Source organism: Coenobita brevimanus, chromosome 86, assembly GCF_032717465.1.
Source record: "Coenobita brevimanus isolate Jiangsu-jjx chromosome 86, ASM3271746v2, whole genome shotgun sequence".
Lineage (NCBI taxonomy): Eukaryota > Metazoa > Arthropoda > Malacostraca > Decapoda > Coenobitidae > Coenobita > Coenobita brevimanus.
The window spans coordinates 7,889,281-7,908,429 of NC_137039.1; the positions used below are offsets into that span (position 1 = coordinate 7,889,281).

The 19,149-nt window shown below is 41.5% G+C and overlaps 1 long non-coding RNA gene across 1 annotated transcript; it reads right to left on the reverse strand.

The window, feature by feature from the left end:
* Positions 1–4,116: 4,116 nt before the first annotated feature.
* On the reverse strand, positions 4,117–9,540 carry LOC145410819 (uncharacterized). Its single transcript, XR_013899313.1, has 3 exons — positions 9,478–9,540; positions 6,751–6,928; positions 4,117–4,202 (listed from the first exon to the last, which is right to left on the reverse strand). It is a non-coding gene; the product is annotated as an uncharacterized LOC145410819 (long non-coding RNA).
* Positions 9,541–19,149: the final 9,609 nt, after the last annotated feature.

Below are 19,149 nucleotides of genomic sequence, written 5' to 3' on the forward strand. Positions count from 1 at the left end.
ATATACAGTACAAGTCCCATTATTCGGCATCTATGGGACCAGGATGATGCCGAGAAATTAGATTTGCCGAATAATCAAAAACCTACCCACTCATTACCTTAAATTTATTGGTGAACACTCATCACCACTTATGGTACGGTATTACAACTGTGTTTGGAGAGAGTACTGTATACTGTACAATACTGCAATCAATACAGTACTATACCTGAATCTGAAATACAGTATATATATATATATATATATATATATGTATATATATAAATTAGTGAACATATACGAGTAGAAGGGTAATGACACAGTAGGCCTACAAGTCAGATAACACTTCCTGGATGGCCGAAATGATACGGAATATTACCTACCAGCTCAGTACATCACTTGTATTGGTGAACTCATCACTACTTATATTATTACAAATATGTTTGGAGTGAGTACAGTACAAGTCCCATTATTCGGCATCTATGGGACCAGGATGATGCCGAGAAATTAGATTTGCCGAATAATCAAAAACCTACCCACTCAGTACCTTAAATATATTGGTGAACACTTATCACCACTTATGGTACGGTATTACAACTGTGTTTGGAGAGAGTATTGTATACTGTACAATACTGCAATCAATACAGTACTATACCTGAATCAGAAATATATATATATATATATATATATATATATATATATATATATATATATATATATATTAGTGAACATATACAAGGGTAATGACACAGTAGGCCTACAAGTCAGATAACACTTCCTGGATGGCCGAAATGATACGGAATATTACCTACCAGCTCAGTACATCACTTGTATTGGTGAACTCATCACTACTTATATTATTACAAATATGTTTGGAGTGAGTACTGTATACAGTACTTTTTCCAAACAAAATAAAATAGTCGGAAAATTGCATAAAATAAAGGGATCTGAACTGGTAAGGTCTTTCTGATGAAAGTCATAAATTACATTTAGCACTCACTCTTTTGTTCGTTTTTTTTTTTTTTACATGTGAAAGGAGAGTACTGATGGAAACAGTAATGTATTCCATGAACCCCTTAATAACCTCCGACATTGAACAACCCATTAAGGTACCGATGTCGAGTTAGTGAGCTATGGAAAAACTGTGAACAATTATGGGAATGGAACGAAGGTCACTGGTGTGTTTACACGACTCTAAGCTACGATTCCAAGCAGTCAGGGGGTCAGTTAATCTCAGATGTTTTCGCCAATTTGGTAAATGCACCGTAAGTTTATCAATTCTCCAGTCAACCATAGCATGGGTTTAGGGAGCTAAATAACACATTTCTAGGTGCGCCAGACGATTATCTTCACATCTTATAAGAAAATGGAAGAAATTAAATCCCTTTCTGAGTACGGAAAGTTCTTCCATTCTTCTGAAATCAATTTATTTTTCTTAAAGATGGGAAGATAATCGTCTGGCTCACCTAGCAATGTGTTATTTAGCTTCCTAAACCCATGCTATGATTCGCTATGAGTCACAGAAAGATTGATAAAGTTACAGTGTATTTACCAAATGGGCAAAAACATCTGAGATTAACCGACCGCCTAACTGTTTGGAATCGTAGCGTAGTCATGTAAACATACCACTGACCTTCGTTCCCTCCCCATAATTGTTCAGTTTTCTTTATAGCTCACACTAACTTAACATCACTGACATCGGTGTTGTAAAAGGTTGTTCAGTGCCGGAGGTTATTAAAGGATTAATGGGATATATTACTGTTTGCATCAATGCTCTCTCTTTCACGTTAAGCACAAAAGCAAACAAAAGAATGAGCACTAAATGTACGTTTAACGTTCATCAGAGAGACCTTAGCAATTCATATTCCTCCAGTTTATTTTTAAGTATTTTTCTGACTTTAGGTTAGGTTAGGTTTGGTTAAATACAGTTAAACTCACTTAGATTAGGTTCAGTTAAACAGGACAGTCCCACCATTATGCTGAGGAATAAAAATACTAGAGCTGTCACAGCCGTACAGCTAAAAACAACGGGGAAACTGATTTAACAAGCAACATTTATTTATGGGTAATGCATTACAGTGTCAGTGGTTCATGGGCTACTCAATTGCCGGTGTCATTTTCATGAAGGCATCAAGAATGAAAGAATTTCAAGAATTAGCGTGGGGGCTTGGAACGTAACCCTCGCTAATTTGGTGGGGGTGGTTACTGTAGTGTATGATACTGTGCAATATTGTAATCAGTACAGTACTATACCTGAATCTGAATAAAAATATAGAAATTAGTGAACATACAGAAGTGTAATGAAACATTAGGCCTACAAGCCACAGATAACACTTCCTAGACTGCCGAGATGATTCCGGACATCTGCCGAACAATCAATCTATCTATCTATTGCCAGACGCCTCAATCCCGTTTCGGGTGGCCACAAACAAATCGCCTCCAAGTCGCCCTGTCCCCCGCCATTTCACTCCCCTGCTCCCAACTCACACCCCTCTCTCTCATATACAGTACCTCTCCACCCCATCTCTCCATCTCATCCTCGGCCTCCCCCTCCCTCTTTCCCCCTCCACCTCACTCACATACACTCTCTTCGTCAGTCTTTCACCCTCCATCCTCTCCTCATGGCCAAACCACCTCAGTGTGTTCCTCATAACGCTTCCTATCACATCCACATCAACACCACAACGCTCCTTTATATCCTCATTCGTCAGCCTGTCTCTCAACGTGACTCCACAGGCTCCTCTTAAATAACTCATTTCCACTGCTCTCACTCTTGACTTGTGTCCTTCCAACAATGTTCAAGCTTCACTTCCGTACGTTAGAGTTGGTATCACAATACTGTCATGCAGTAACTTTTTCACTTCCATGCTCACTTCCCTGTTTCTTATCACTGCTTTCAAGGAACCAGCAACCTTTCTTCCCTACTGTACCCTTTCAAGCACTTCACCCTCCAAACCTCCATCCTTACTCATCACACTACCCAAGTACTTAAACGTACTCACATTTTCCAATTCCTCACCATCCAACCTCGCTGTACATTCACTGACTTCACCTCTCTCAAAGACCATCACTTTACTCTTCCCTACATTCACCTTTAGATTCCGTTTCTTACACACTCTCTCAAACTCATCCACCAAGCCTTGCAGCTCCCCTTCGTCTTCACTCAACAACACGGTATCATCTGCAAACAACAGTACAGGGAGTTTCCAAACACTATCCTCTCTCACCAGGGCCACTCTAACATCCACTACCCTACCTTGTACCTCTTTTATTACCCCATCCATGTACAGATTGAACAACCATGGAGACATGACACATCGCTGTTTCAACCCAACTTTCAAAGAGAAAAATTCACTTAGTTCACCATCCACACGCACTGCAGCCTTCGCACCATCGTACATACTCTTCACAGCATTCAACAACTTCCCATCTATTCCATATATTCTTAACACTTTCCACAATCCTAGTCTATCGACCCTGTCATATGCTTTCTCCAAATCCATGAAATCAATGATTTTCGTAAATGGGACTATTTCTCAAAACTGCCGAAATGTCGGATCTACCGAACAATCAGCTGCCGAATAATAGGACTTTTACTGTACTGTATACAGTACTTTTTCCAAACAAAATAGAATAGTCGGAAAATTGCATAAAATAAAGGGACCTGAATTGGTAAGGTCTTTCTGATGAAAGTTATAACTTACATTTAGCACTCACTCTTTTGTTCATTTTTTTTTTTTTGTTTACATGTGAAAGTAGAGTACTGATGGGAACAGTAATGCATTCCACGAACCCCTTAATAACCTGCGACATTGAACAACCCTTTACAGTACCGATGTCGAGTTAGTGAGCTATGGAAAAACTGTGAACAATTATGGGAATGGAATGAAGGTCACTGGTATGATTACACGACTCTAGCTACGATTCCAAGCAGTCAGGGGGTCAGTTAATCTCAGATGTTTTCGCCCATTTGGTAAATGCACCGTAACTTTAATTCTCCAGTCAATCATAGCGAATCATAGCATGGGTTTAGGAAGCTAAATAACACATTTCTAGGTGTGCCAGACGATTATCTTCACATCTTATAAGAAAATGGAAGAAATTAAATCCCTCTCTGAGTGCATAAAGTGCTTCCATTCTTCTGAAATCAATTTATTTTTCTTAAAGATCGGAAGATAATCGTCTGGCTCACCTAGCAATGTGTTATTTAGCTTCCTAAACCCATGCTATTATTCGCTATGAGTCACGGAAAGATTGATAAAGTTACGGTGTATTTACCAAATGGGCGAAAACATCTGAGATTAACCGACCGCCTAACTGCTTGGAATCGTAGCGTAGTCATGCAAACATACTAGTGACCTTCGTTCCCTCCCCATAATTGTTCAGTTTTCTTTATAGCTTACACTAACTTACCATCACTGACATCGGTACTGTAAAAGGTTGTTCAATGTCGGAGGTTATTAAGGGGTTAATAGGATATATTACTGTTTGCATCAATGCTCTCTCTTTCACGTTAAGCACAAAAACAAACAAAAGAATGAGAACTAAATGTACGTTTAACTTTCATCAGAGAGACCTTAGCAATTCATATTCCTCCAGTTTATTTTTAAGTATTTTTCTGACTTTAGGTTAGGTTAGGTTTGGTTAAATACAGTTAAACTCACTTAGATTAGGTTCAGTTAAACAGGACAGTCCCACCATTATGCTGAGGAATAAAAATACTAGAGCTGTCACAGCCGTACAGCTAAAAACAACGGGGAAACTGATTTAACAAGCAACATTTATTTATGGGTAATGCATTACAGTGTCAGTGGTTCATGGGCTACTCAATTACCGGTAAGTCATTTTCATGAAGGCATCAAGAATGAAAGAATTTCAAGAATTAGCGTGGGGGCTTGGAACGTAACCCTCGCTAATTTGGTGGGGGTGGTTACTGTAGTGTATGATACTGTGATTATTGTAATCAATACAGTACTATACCTGAATCTGAATAAAAATATAGAAATTAGTGAACATACAGAAGTGTAATGAAACATTAGGCTTACAAGCCACAGATAACGCTTCCTAGACTGCCGAGATGATTCCGGACATCTGCCGAACAATCAGTCTATCTATCTATCTATTGCCAGACGCCTCAATCCCGTTTGGGGTGGCCACAAACAAATCGCCTCCAAGTCGCCCTGTCCCCCGCCATTTCACTCCCCTGCTCCCAACTCACACCCCTCTCTCTCATATACCTCTCCACCCCATATCTCCATCTCATCCTCGGCCTCCCCCTCCCTCTTTCCCCCTCCACCTCACTCACATACACTCTCTTTGTCAGTCTTTCACCCTCCATCCTCTCCACATGGCCAAACCACCTCAGTGTGTTCCTCATAACGCTTCCTATCACATCCACATCAACACCACAACGCTCCTTTATATCCTCATTCGTCAGCCTGTCTCTCCATGTGACTCCACAGGCTCCTCTTAAATAACTCATTTCCACGGCTCTCACTCTTGACTTGTGTCCTTCCAACAACGTCCAAGCTTCACTTCCGTACATTAGAGTTGGTATCACAATACTGTCATGCAGTAACTTTTTCACTTCCATGCTCACTTCCCTGTTTCTTATCACTGCTTTCAAAGAACCAGCAACCTTTCTTCCCTGCTGTACCCTTTCAAGCACTTCACCCTCCAAACCTCCATCCTTACTCATCACCCTACCCAAGTACTTAAACGTACTCACATTTTCCAATTCCTCACCATCCAACCTCGCTGTACATTCACTGATTTCACCTCTCTCAAAGACCATCACTTTACTCTTCCCTACATTCACCTTTAGATTCCGTTTCTTACACACTCTCTCAAACTCATCCACCAAGCCTTGCATCTCCCCTTCGTCTTCACTGAACAACACGGTATCATCTGCAAACAACAGTACAGGGAGTTTCCAGACACTATCCTCTCTCACCAGGGCCACTCCACCATCCACTACCCTACCTTGTACCTCTTTTATTACCCCATCCATGTACAGATTGAACAACCATGGAGACATGACACATCCCTGTTTCAACCCAACTTTCAGAGAGAAAAATTCACTTAGTTCATCATCCACACGCACTGCAGCCTTTGCACCATCGTACATACTCTTCACAGCATTCAACAACTTCCCATCTATTCCATATATTCTTAACACTTTCCACAATCCTAGTCTATCGACCCTGTCATATGCTTTCTCCAAATCCATGAAATCAATGATTTTCGTAAATGGGACTATTTCTCAAAACTGCCGAAATGTCGGATCTACCGAACAATCAGCTGCCGAATAATAGGACTTTTACTGTACTGTATACAGTACTTTTTCCAAACAAAATAGAATAGTCGGAAAATTGCATAAAATAAAGGGACCTGAATTGGTAAGGTCTTTCTGATGAAAGTTATAACTTACATTTAGCACTCACTCTTTTGTTCGTTTTTTTTTTGTTTACATGTGAAAGGAGAGTACTGATGGAAACAGTAATGTATTCCACGAACCCCTTAATAACCTCCGACATTGAACAACCCTTTACAGTACCGATGTCGAGTTAGTGAGCTATGGAAAAACTGTGAACAATTATGGGAATGGAACGAAGGTCACTGGTATGATTACACGACTCTAGCTATGATTCCAAGCAGTCAGGGGATCAGTTAATCTCAGATGTTTTCGCCCATTTGGTAAATGCACCGTAACTTTATTAATTCTCCAGTCAATCATAGCGAATCATAGCATGGGTTTAGGAAGCTAAATAACACATTTCTAGGTGCACCAGACGATTATCTTCACATCTTATAAGAAAATGGAAGAAATTAAATCCCTCTCTGAGTGCGTAAAGTGCTTCCATTCTTCTGAAATCAATTTATTTTTCTTAAAGATGGGAAGATAATCGTCTGGCTCACCTAGCAATGTGTTATTTAGCTTCCTAAACCCATGCTATGATTCGCTATGAGTCACGGAAAGATTGATAATGTTACAGTGTATTTACCAAATGGGCGAAAACATCTGAGATTAACCGACCGCCTAACTGCTTGGAATCGTAGCGTAGTCATGCAAACATACCAGTGACCTTCGTTCCCTCCCCATAATTGTTCAATTTTCTTTATAGCTTACACTAACTTAACATCACTGACATCGGTACTGTAAAAGGTTGTTCAATGTCGGAGGTTATTAAGGGGTTAATAGGATATATTACTGTTTGCATCAATGCTCTCTCTTTCACGTTAAGCACAAAAACAAACAAAAGAATGAGAACTAAATGTACGTTTAACTTTCATCAGAGAGACCTTAGCAATTCATATTCCTCCAGTTTATTTTTAAGTATTTTTCTGACTTTAGGTTAGGTTAGGTTTGGTTAAATACAGTTAAACTCACTTAGATTAGGTTCAGTTAAACAGGACAGTCCCACCATTATGCTGAGGAATAAAAATACTAGAGCTGTCACAGCCGTACAGCTAAAAACAACGGGGAAACTGATTTAACAAGCAACATTTATTTATGGGTAATGCATTACAGTGTCAGTGGTTCATGGGCTACTCAATTACCGGTAAGTCATTTTCATGAAGGCATCAAGAATGAAAGAATTTCAAGAATTAGCGTGGGGGCTTGGAACGTAACCCTCGCTAATTTGGTGGGGGTGGTTACTGTAGTGTATGATACTGTGCAATATTGTAATCAATACAGTACTATACCTGAATCTGAATAAAAATATAGAAATTAGTGAACATACAGAAGTGTAATGAAACATTAGGCCTACAAGCCACAGATAACGCTTCCTAGACTGCCGAGATGATTCCGGACATCTGCCGAACAATCAATCTATCTATCTATCTATTGCCAGACGCCTCAATCCCGTTTCGGGTGGCCACAAACAAATCGCCTCCAAGTCGCCCTGTCCCCCGCCATTTCACTCCCCTGCTCCCAACTCACACCCCTCTCTCTCATATACCTCTCCACCCCATCTCTCCATCTCATCCTCGGCCTCCCCCTCCCTCTTTCCCCCTCCACCTCACTCACATACACTCTCTTCGTCAGTCTTTCACCCTCCATCCTCTCCACATGGCCAAACCACCTCAGTGTGTTCCTCATAACGCTTCCTATCACATCCACATCAACACCACAACGCTCCTTTATATCCTCATTCGTCAGCCTGTCTCTCCATGTGACTCCACAGGCTCCTCTTAAATAACTCATTTCCACGGCTCTCACTCTTGACTTGTGTCCTTCCAACAACGTCCAAGCTTCACTTCCGTACATTAGAGTTGGTATCACAATACTGTCATGTAGTAACTTTTTCACTTCCATGCTCACTTCCCTGTTTCTTATCACTGCTTTCAAAGAACCAGCAACCTTTCTTCCCTGCTGTACCCTTTCAAGCACTTCACCCTCCAAACCTCCATCCTTACTCATCACACTACCCAAGTACTTAAACGTACTCACATTTTCCAATTCCTCACCATCCAACCTCGCTGTACATTCACTGATTTCACCTCTCTCAAAGACCATCACTTTACTCTTCCCTACATTCACCTTTAGATTCCGTTTCTTACACACTCTCTCAAACTCATCCACCAAGCCTTGCATCTCCCCTTCGTCTTCACTCAACAACACGGTATCATCTGCAAACAACAGTACAGGGAGTTTCCAAACACTATCCTCTCTCACCAGGGCCACTCCACCATCCACTACCCTACCTTGTACCTCTTTTATTACCCCATCCATGTACAGATTGAACAACCATGGAGACATGACACATCCCTGTTTCAACCCAACTTTCAGAGAGAAAAATTCACTTAGTTCACCATCCACACGCACTGCAGCCTTTGCACCATCGTACATACTCTTCACAGCATTCAACAACTTCCCATCTATTCCATATATTCTTAACACTTTCCACAATCCTAGTCTATCCACCCTGTCATATGCTTTCTCCAAATCCATGAAATCAATGATTTTCGTAAATGGGACTATTTCTCAAAACTGCCGAAATGTCGGATCTACCGAACAATCAGCTGCCGAATAATAGGACTTTTACTGTACTGTATACAGTACTTTTTCCAAACAAAATAGAATAGTCGGAAAATTGCATAAAATAAAGGGACCTGAATTGGTAAGGTCTTTCTGATGAAAGTTATAACTTACATTTAGCACTCACTCTTTTGTTCGTTTTTTTTTTGTTTACATGTGAAAGGAGAGTACTGATGGAAACAGTAATGTATTCCACGAACCCCTTAATAACCTCCGACATTGAACAACCCTTTACAGTACCGATGTCGAGTTAGTGAGCTATGGAAAAACTGTGAACAATTATGGGAATGGAACGAAGGTCACTGGTATGATTACACGACTCTAGCTACGATTCCAAGCAGTCAGGGGGTCAGTTAATCTCAGATGTTTTCGCCCATTTGGTAAATGCACCGTAACTTTATTAATTCTCCAGTCAATCATAGCGAATCATAGCATGGGTTTAGGAAGCTAAATAACACATTTCTAGGTGCACCAGACGATTATCTTCACATCTTATAAGAAAATGGAAGAAATTAAATCCCTCTCTGAGTGCATAAAGTGCTTCCATTCTTCTTAAATCAATTTATTTTTCTTAAAGATGGGAAGATAATCGTCTGGCTCACCTAGCAATGTGTTATTTAGCTTCCTAAACCCATGCTATGATTCGCTATGAGTCACGGAAAGATTGATAAAGTTACGGTGTATTTACCAAATGGGCGAAAACATCTGAGATTAACCGACCGCCTAACTGCTTGGAATCGTAGCGTAGTCATGCAAACATAGCAGTGACCTTCGTTCCCTCCCCATAATTGTTCAGTTTTCTTTATAGCTCACACTAACTTAACATCACTGACATCGGTACTGTAAAAGGTTGTTCAATGTCGGAGGTTATTAAGGGGTTAATAGGATATATTACTGTTTGCATCAATGCTCTCTCTTTCACGTTAAGCACAAAAACAAACAAAAGAATGAGAACTAAATGTACGTTTAACTTTCATCAGAGAGACCTTAGCAATTCATATTCCTCCAGTTTATTTTTAAGTATTTTTCTGACTTTAGGTTAGGTTAGGTTTGGTTAAATACAGTTAAACTCACTTAGATTAGGTTCAGTTAAACAGGACAGTCCCACCATTATGCTGAGGAATAAAAATACTAGAGCTGTCACAGCCGTACAGCTAAAAACAACGGGGAAACTGATTTAACAAGCAACATTTATTTATGGGTAATGCATTACAGTGTCAGTGGTTCATGGGCTACTCAATTACCGGTAAGTCATTTTCATGAAGGCATCAAGAATGAAAGAATTTCAAGAATTAGCGTGGGGGCTTGGAACGTAACCCTCGCTAATTTGGTGGGGGTGGTTACTGTAGTGTATGATACTGTGCAATATTGTAATCAATACAGTACTATACCTGAATCTGAATAAAAATATAGAAATTAGTGAACATACAGAAGTGTAATGAAACATTAGGCTTACAAGCCACAGATAACGCTTCCTAGACTGCCGAGATAATTCCGGACATCTGCCGAACAATCAATCTATCTATCTATCTATTGCCAGACGCCTCAATCCCGTTTGGGGTGGCCACAAACAAATCGCCTCCAAGTCGCCCTGTCCCCCGCCATTTCACTCCCCTGCTCCCAACTCACACCCCTCTCTCTCATATACCTCTCCACCCCATCTCTCCATCTCATCCTCGGCCTCCCCCTCCCTCCATCTCATCCTCGGCCTCCCCCTCCCTCTTTCCCCCTCCACCTCACTCACATACACTCTCTTCGTCAGTCTTTCACCCTCCATCCTCTGCACATGGCCAAACCACCTCAGTGTGTTCCTCATAACGCTTCCTATCACATCCACATCAACACCACAACGCTCCTTTATATCCTCATTCGTCAGCCTGTCTCTCCATGTGACTCCACAGGCTCCTCTTAAATAACTCATTTCCACGGCTCTCACTCTTGACTTGTGTCCTTCCAACAACGTCCAAGCTTCACTTCCGTACATTAGAGTTGGTATCACAATACTGTCATGTAGTAACTTTTTCACTGCCATGCTCACTTCCCTGTTTCTTATCACTGCTTTCAAAGAACCAGCAACCTTTCTTCCCTGCTGTACCCTTTCAAGCACTTCACCCTCCAAACCTCCATCCTTACTCATCACACTACCCAAGTACTTAAACGTACTCACATTTTCCAATTCCTCACCATCCAACCTCGCTGTACATTCACTGATTTCACCTCTCTCAAAGACCATCACTTTACTCTTCCCTACATTCACCTTTAGATTCCGTTTCTTACACACTCTCTCAAACTCATCCACCAAGCCTTGCAGCTCCCCTTCGTCTTCACTCAACAACACGGTATCATCTGCAAACAACAGTACAGGGAGTTTCCAAACACTATCCTCTCTCACCAGGGCCACTCCACCATCCACTACCCTACCTTGTACCTCTTTTATTACCCCATCCATGTACAGATTGAACAACCATGGAGACATGACACATCCCTGTTTCAACCCAACTTTCAGAGAGAAAAATTCACTTAGTTCACCATCCACACGCACTGCAGCCTTTGCACCATCGTACATACTCTTCACAGCATTCAACAACTTCCCATCTATTCCATATATTCTTAACACTTTCCACAATCCTAGTCTATCGACCCTGTCATATGCTTTCTCCAAATCCATGAAATCAATGATTTTCGTAAATGGGACTATTTCTCAAAACTACCGAAATGTCGGATCTACCGAACAATCAGCTGCCGAATAATAGGACTTTTACTGTACTGTATACAGTACTTTTTCCAAACAAAATAGAATAGTCGGAAAATTGCATAAAATAAAGGGACCTGAATTGGTAAGGTCTTTCTGATGAAAGTTATAACTTACATTTAGCACTCACTCTTTTGTTCATTTTTTTGTTTGTTTACATGTGAAAGGAGAGTACTGATGGAAACATAATGCATTCCACGAACCCCTTAATAACCTCCGACATTGAACAACCCTTTACAGTACCGATGTCGAGTTAGTGAGCTATGGAAAAACTGTGAACAATTATGGGAATGGAACGAAGGTCACTGGTATGATTACACGACTCTAGCTACGATTCCAAGCAGTCAGGGGGTCAGTTAATCTCAGATGTTTTCGCCCATTTGGTAAATGCACCGTAACTTTATTAATTCTCCAGTCAATCATAGCGAATCATAGCATGGGTTTAGGAAGCTAAATAACACATTTCTAGGTGCACCAGACGATTATCTTCACATCTTATAAGAAAATGGAAGAAATTAAATCCCTCTCTGAGTGCGTAAAGTGCTTCCATTCTTCTGAAATCAATTTATTTTTCTTAAAGATGGGAAGATAATCGTCTGGCTCACCTAGCAATGTGTTATTTAGCTTCCTAAACCCATGCTATGATTCGCTATGAGTCACGGAAAGATTGATAAAGTTACGGTGTATTTACCAAATGGGCGAAAACATCTGAGATTAACCGACCGCCTAACTGCTTGGAATCGTAGCGTAGTCATGCAAACATACCAGTGACCTTCGTTCCCTCCCCATAATTGTTCAGTTTTCTTTATAGCTCACACTAACTTAACATCACTGACATCGGTACTGTAAAAGGTTGTTCAATGTCGGAGGTTATTAAGGGGTTAATAGGATATATTACTGTTTGCATCAATGCTCTTTCTTTCACGTTAAGCACAAAAACAAACAAAAGAATGAGCACTAAATGTACGTTTAACGTTCATCGGAGAGACCTTAGCAATTCATATTTCTCCAGTTTATTTTTAAGTATTTTTCTGACTTTAGGTTAGGTTAGGTTTGGTTAAATACAGTTAAACTCACTTAGATTAGGTTCAGTTAAACAGGACAGTCCCACCATTATGCTGAGGAATAAAAATACTAGAGCTGTCACAGCCGTACAGCTAAAAACAACGGGGAAACTGATTTAACAAGCAACATTTATTTATGGGTAATGCATTACAGTGTCAGTGGTTCATGGGCTACTCAATCACCGGTAAGTCATTTTCATGAAGGCATCAAGAATGAAAGAATTTCAAGAATTAGCGTGGGGGCTTGGAACGTAACCCTCGCTAATTTGGTGGGGGTGGTTACTGTAGTGTATGATACTGTGCAATATTGTAATCAATACAGTACTATACCTGAATCTGAATAAAAATATAGAAATTAGTGAACATACAGAAGTGTAATGAAACATTAGGCCTACAATCCACAGATATCACTGCCTAGACTGCCGAGATGATTCCGGATATATGCCGAACAATCAATGATTTTCGTAAATGGGACTATTTCTCAAAACTGCCGAAATGTCGGATCTACCGAACAATCAGCTGCCGAATAATAGGACTTTTACTGTATACTGTATATATATATATATATATATATATATATATACACACACAGAGAGAGAGAGAGAGAGAAAATGGGAGTAGAATGAGTATGAAAGCGTGAGAGTGCTGGCGATACAGAATGAGGGAGAGTAAGAGAGCTGCATAAGCAAGAAGACAGAAGAAGGACCGATGAGATTCACTAGGAAGATACAGTGCACAATAGTTAACTCGCTCCATATTATCCAGTAACCCACCACCATTCCCCCAGCAGTGTAGTTTCAGTAAAATATATACTTCATATGATTTTCATCTTTTAAATTTCGTTGTCTTATCTGACTACTTTTGGTTCCCATACCTTTAATCCGTATGGCCCCTCGCCCTTCATACTCCTTCACCTCTCTCCCAACCCCACATCCCACCAGGACATCTGTTTGCGATACTATGCATCTGTGTCCATTGCTTCCCATTCACAAGTCTGAGTCTCAGAGATGATACAGTAGAGTGGCAGGGGAGGCGAGCGAACTTTTGCCGTTGACTGTACAAAGGAAAAGATGAAAAAGAAGTGTGTGGTAATCACTGGGACATTTGTCTTCTTAGTGTAATACGAAAAGTATATGGTAGGATACTTATTGACAGAGTTAGGAAAATAACAGAGGAATTAGTTGGAAAACAGGGAGGTTTTAGGAAGGGATGAGATTGTGTAGATCAGATATTCATTCTTAAATCTTTAGTGCAAAAGTTTCTAGAGAAGGGAAAGAAGTTGTATGTGGCCTTCATGGATTTGGAGAAAGCATATGACAGGGTGGATAGACAAGGATTGTTGAAAGTGTTAAGACTGTATGGAGTAGATGGGAAGTTGTTGAATGCCATGAAGAGTATGTATGAGGGTGCTAAGGCTGCAGTGCATGTGGATGGTGAACTGACTGAATTTTTCTCTTTGAAGGTTGGATTGAAACAAGGGTGTGTCACATCTACATGGTTGTTCAATCTGTATATGGTTGGGGTTATAAAAGAGATACAAGGTAGGGCAGTGGATGTTGGAGTGGTCCTAGTGAGAGAGGGCAGTGTTTGGAAACTACCTGTACTGTTGTTTGCAGATGATACTGTGTCGTTAAGTGAAGACGAAGGGGAGCTGCAAGGCTTGATGAGTTTGGGAGAGTGTGTAAGAAACGAAATCTTGTTCTGGTGTCAACATCTTTTTCCATAAGAAGTTGTAGTATCACACATTTTTCATAATAATTTTTAAAGCTGTTTAGTCATAATTAACAGTGTGTAATGAAGTGTGAATGATGAACAACCAAATATTTCGCCGTTAGCTGTGTATAGGGAAGAGGGTGGATGGCAGACCACAAGTGCCACCCTGTTTCAGTTATAAAATGAAGGTTAGGAGAAGTGAAAGGATATCTGAATAGTGCATCTGTGTAAAGTCCTGGGGAACCATTTATTATGTTGGTATATGTGAATGTACTTAATACCATTCTATAGAGGTGTATAATGTGCTAGTAGAGTTGTCATTTATCTCTACTTTTTGCATAAGCCCAGAGTATATGTAAATGCTTGGCACCTCACTTTTAGCTGACCTCAGCACCGCACCCAACTCGGCACGGTGAGCGTACAGCGTCAGAAGAAGTCATATACTTATCAAGGGAGGTGGTATCGCTCTTACATATCTCACGGGTCGCAGTTGTATTTATTCTGTGCCAATAAAGAGAGATTTAATCTGCTCATTTCTGTCACCATACGCTACCACTTAATATAACAGACCAGCTTCCACCTTCTAGTGGCAGAGGACCTTTGGTGGAAAGTGTCGGGCAGTAACGGCGAGTGGCTGACGTGTACTACAGACAGTCTCGTCGATCTCCAACATGGTGGTCTAGTTATACTATAACAGCAGAACACACAATATGTAGTCAGCTGTGCTATTCCATATAACAGCTACATAGATTAGTGGATCCGGTGGAATTAGCAGCTAAACTGACACATAAATTTGGTGCTAGCGGTGGTACGATACATAAATTTGGTGGCTCAGTGCTGGGATACGATACAAGTGCTAAAGGGATTTATGCTGTGAACCAGTAACCCTTGCAATCGCTCGTTCCTGAGGGTGAAACAGAAAGTCTCACTCTACTGTTGTAAGGGGACTAATTACCAGTGAGTTAAGTGGAGCAGATAAACTGGAGTGGTGAATATTAACTCCTCCCATTATTCTGCCAGTGCGAGATTCCTATCTTAAGCACAAACTGGCAGTTATCTCGCCCTGTGGTGTGCGAGATATCTCCATCTTCAAACGCAAACTGGCAAGAATCTCGCTCTCGTGTGTGAGAGGCGAGATGAGGAGAGATCAAACCAATGCAGTGAGGAGTGGGTCAACTAGCGACTTCTATCAACTCCAGAGGCGTGGACGGCCGAGGCGAGCTGTGGGGGAACGAGTGTGGGTGTGTGTGGTGCCACGATCGTGTGTGGTGCATCGTGTGGCGTCACTGCCTGGTGTGCTGCTGATTCCCACAGCGAGTGGGCTGCCGTGTATGGTTGGAGGAGTCTGGTGGAGTGTGGAACGTGGAATGTGGAACATCATCCTGGACTTTCATATCTAGGTAGTGTCCATGCATTAGTAGTCCACATACACACACATTTGAATCAACACACATTAGTTAGTTAATGTGTGGAAATAAAGGTTTCTCAGAATTCCCTTGAAATAAATATACTTTCTGTGTATTTTATATGTGTCCCGTTCTCTGTCACTTACCGTAACTATCCTTTTTTTATGTCAGTTATCTTCCTGTAACTGGGAGGGGAATATTACTGACAAGGTTGGATGGATACAGTGAAAAAGTGGGGACGTAGAATTAGGGGAAATAGAGATCAGCCAACCCCACTAGACTCAGAATTTTATGAGTGGGTTGAAACATCAAATAAAAGTGCTCAGACATATAAAATGAGTGAAGGACATATTGAGGATCAAGGTGATGAGGATATTTCTGAAAGACTGGATGAGGATTTGAACGCTTTGCATTTGCGTTCTGGTCATACTTATTCAACAGTCCCAGAGCAATCAGTTAGATCCAAATTGGCCACTAGTCTTGCTAATGAGGGTATTCCTAGTGAGGAGACTGTGGAAGTTGAGATTACAACAGTACCTTTGGTCACTCAGGATATGCAAAATCCAGTCATTACTGATCTACAACCACTCACATACCTGTTTATACTTCAGATGTTTTCAGTACACCACAAGGTTTTGGACAGAATTTATTTTCTGTTCCTTATTCAAATGCATGGGGTATAAACACAGATGGTATTGGCATGCGAACCCAGAATCCTAATCAATGGGGCATGAATACTAATATTGGCATGCAAACCCAGGGCCCTTATCCAAATACCTGGGGCATGACTAACAATACGGGCATGCAAAGTCAGACTGGCCCTACTCCTTTGTGGCAGATACCTGTGCCATACATGGGCATTGTCCTCATGAAATGGACTATTGCCCCTTTGTCATTGAAAAGAGGAAAAAACCAGGGTACCAAGCTAGTTCGGGGGAAGCTCAGGGCCACACGCAAAAGTAATTAAAATAGTACAATCCACCGATGCGTGTGTGGCAGCTGTTACTAAGGTGGACTTATTATCTATTCCTTGGATCATAGGGAAAGGCCAAGTGTCCCTGATCGTAGATACAGGAGCATGTACAAACATTATTTCTAGTAAAGCGCTGGCAAGACTTAAAAGTGAAATGCCTCTAACAAACTGGACATTATCAGCACCTGATGTAATGTTGACAGGTGTGACAGGGAGCCGAATGAAGATTGTAAGCCAGGTGCCGTTGACATTGAGGGCAGATAAACGATCTCCTGTGTTACATGCTACATTTTATGTGGTTGAGGATTTTCCTCTGCCAGCTGATGGGCCGTTAGGCTTTGAAACCATGGAGGAGTATGACATAGTAATACACCCTCAAAGACATTCCATTTCCTTTAATGGGAAAGAGTTTGTAGGCCTTAATCCCTCAGTGACACGAACTGGAACTGGCATCCAATCAGGAGCCGTTCAACCAGTTGTGACCCCGACAAGTGAAGCATCAAGGGAGTCCCCGGATGCACACGAAGTGGAGGGTATGGACTGGAAGAAAGTCAGGGCTATAGTGAGTGGTAATCACCACTTACCCAGTTGAACTGTCTGTAAAATTCCTGTCCGATTACCTGAGGTGTCGGTGGGAACTAATGTAGCATGCTTAACTGAGACTGTAAAACATAAGGCATTGTCGCTGGAATCGACTCTGAGTAGCATTGGGCAAGACCAGAAGACGCCCCTCTTCATCGCAAATATGAGTGGTGGCGCAGTTAAGCTCAGAGATGGTTGTTATATAGGCGATGATGTGCTATGGTGCCCCCATAAAGGAAGTCGATGACGTGCCGGTGATCTCTCCTGTAGTTACACCTCAAGCAATGACTCAGTCGGAACCCGTACGTCTGGCTAAGGAAAAACAGCTGGAGCAATATGTGAAGGTCACGGATAATGTAGACCATAAAACGCGACTCCTAGCCCTCCTTAGAGAATTTTCTGACGTAGTAGCACTTCCATGAGAAGCGCTGGGTGGGACGGATAGGGTGAAGCATCATATTGGTTTGTTCCCTGGTACAAATCCAGTTTATGTGCCCGCATACCGTCTACCGCTTAGGCAAAGGGAAGCAGTGGATGAGGAGTTGAAAGGATGCTTCATGATGAAGTTATCCAGCCTTCCTCCTCGCCTTGGAATGCACCACTCTTTCTGGTGCCTAAGAAGGACGGTGGTGTGAGACCTGTTGTGGATTTTCGGCAGGTGAACAAAGTAACTGTACCGGATCGTTACCCGATTCCGCATCTGCGAGACTTACTTCAATCATTAGGTAAGGGAAATACTCTGTTTACTTGTCTGGATCTAGTGTCAGGGTATTGGCAGGTGGAGCTGACCGAAGAGTCGTGTCCCATTACTGCTTTTAGCACTCACCGTGGGCACTTTGAATTTCTCCGGATGCCTTTTGGACTGAGTAATGCTCCTTTAACATTTCAGCGGATGATAAACCAATTGTTTGGCGAGATGTTAGGGCAAGACGTCTTAGCGTATCTAGATGACCTAATCATCGTGAGTAACAACGTTAACAGTCATTTTAACAAGTTAAAACGAGTGATGGAAACCTTGAGATCTGCAGGTCTGATAAGCTGTCAAAGTGTGAATTTTTGAAGTCCAGTATTAGATTTTTAGGACACCTCGTTGATGGTAATGGCATCAAGACTGTGCCGGACAAGGTAAGGCCAATGTTAAATTTTCCTACACCACAGAACAAGGATCAGATAAGATCGTTCCTAGGCCTCACTGGCTTTTATAGGAGTTTTGTCCACAGATATGCCATCATAGCATCACCTTTAACGACGCTACTTAAGAAGGATGCTGAGTGGATATGGGGACCCTCGGAAGAGAAAAGCTTCAATGAGCTCAAACAAGCCATGTCAGAAGCACCCGTATTAGCGTTTCCTGATTATACTCAACATTTCTATCTGTGCACGGACGCCTCAGGTTTGGGTCTGGGAGAGGTGTTACAGCAGAAGGATGAGCAAGGCAAGACACATACCATAGCGTATGCTAGTAGGGCACTAAGACCCCCAGAGAAGAACTGTTCGACGACACATTTGGAGACATTAGCAGTCGTGTGGGCGTTAGGACATTTCCGGGATATTATCTTTGGTTACTGGATAATTGTTTTAACTGACCTTGCACCCATACGTGACTTATTTAAAGGAAAGAACTTGCACGGTAAGGTTGC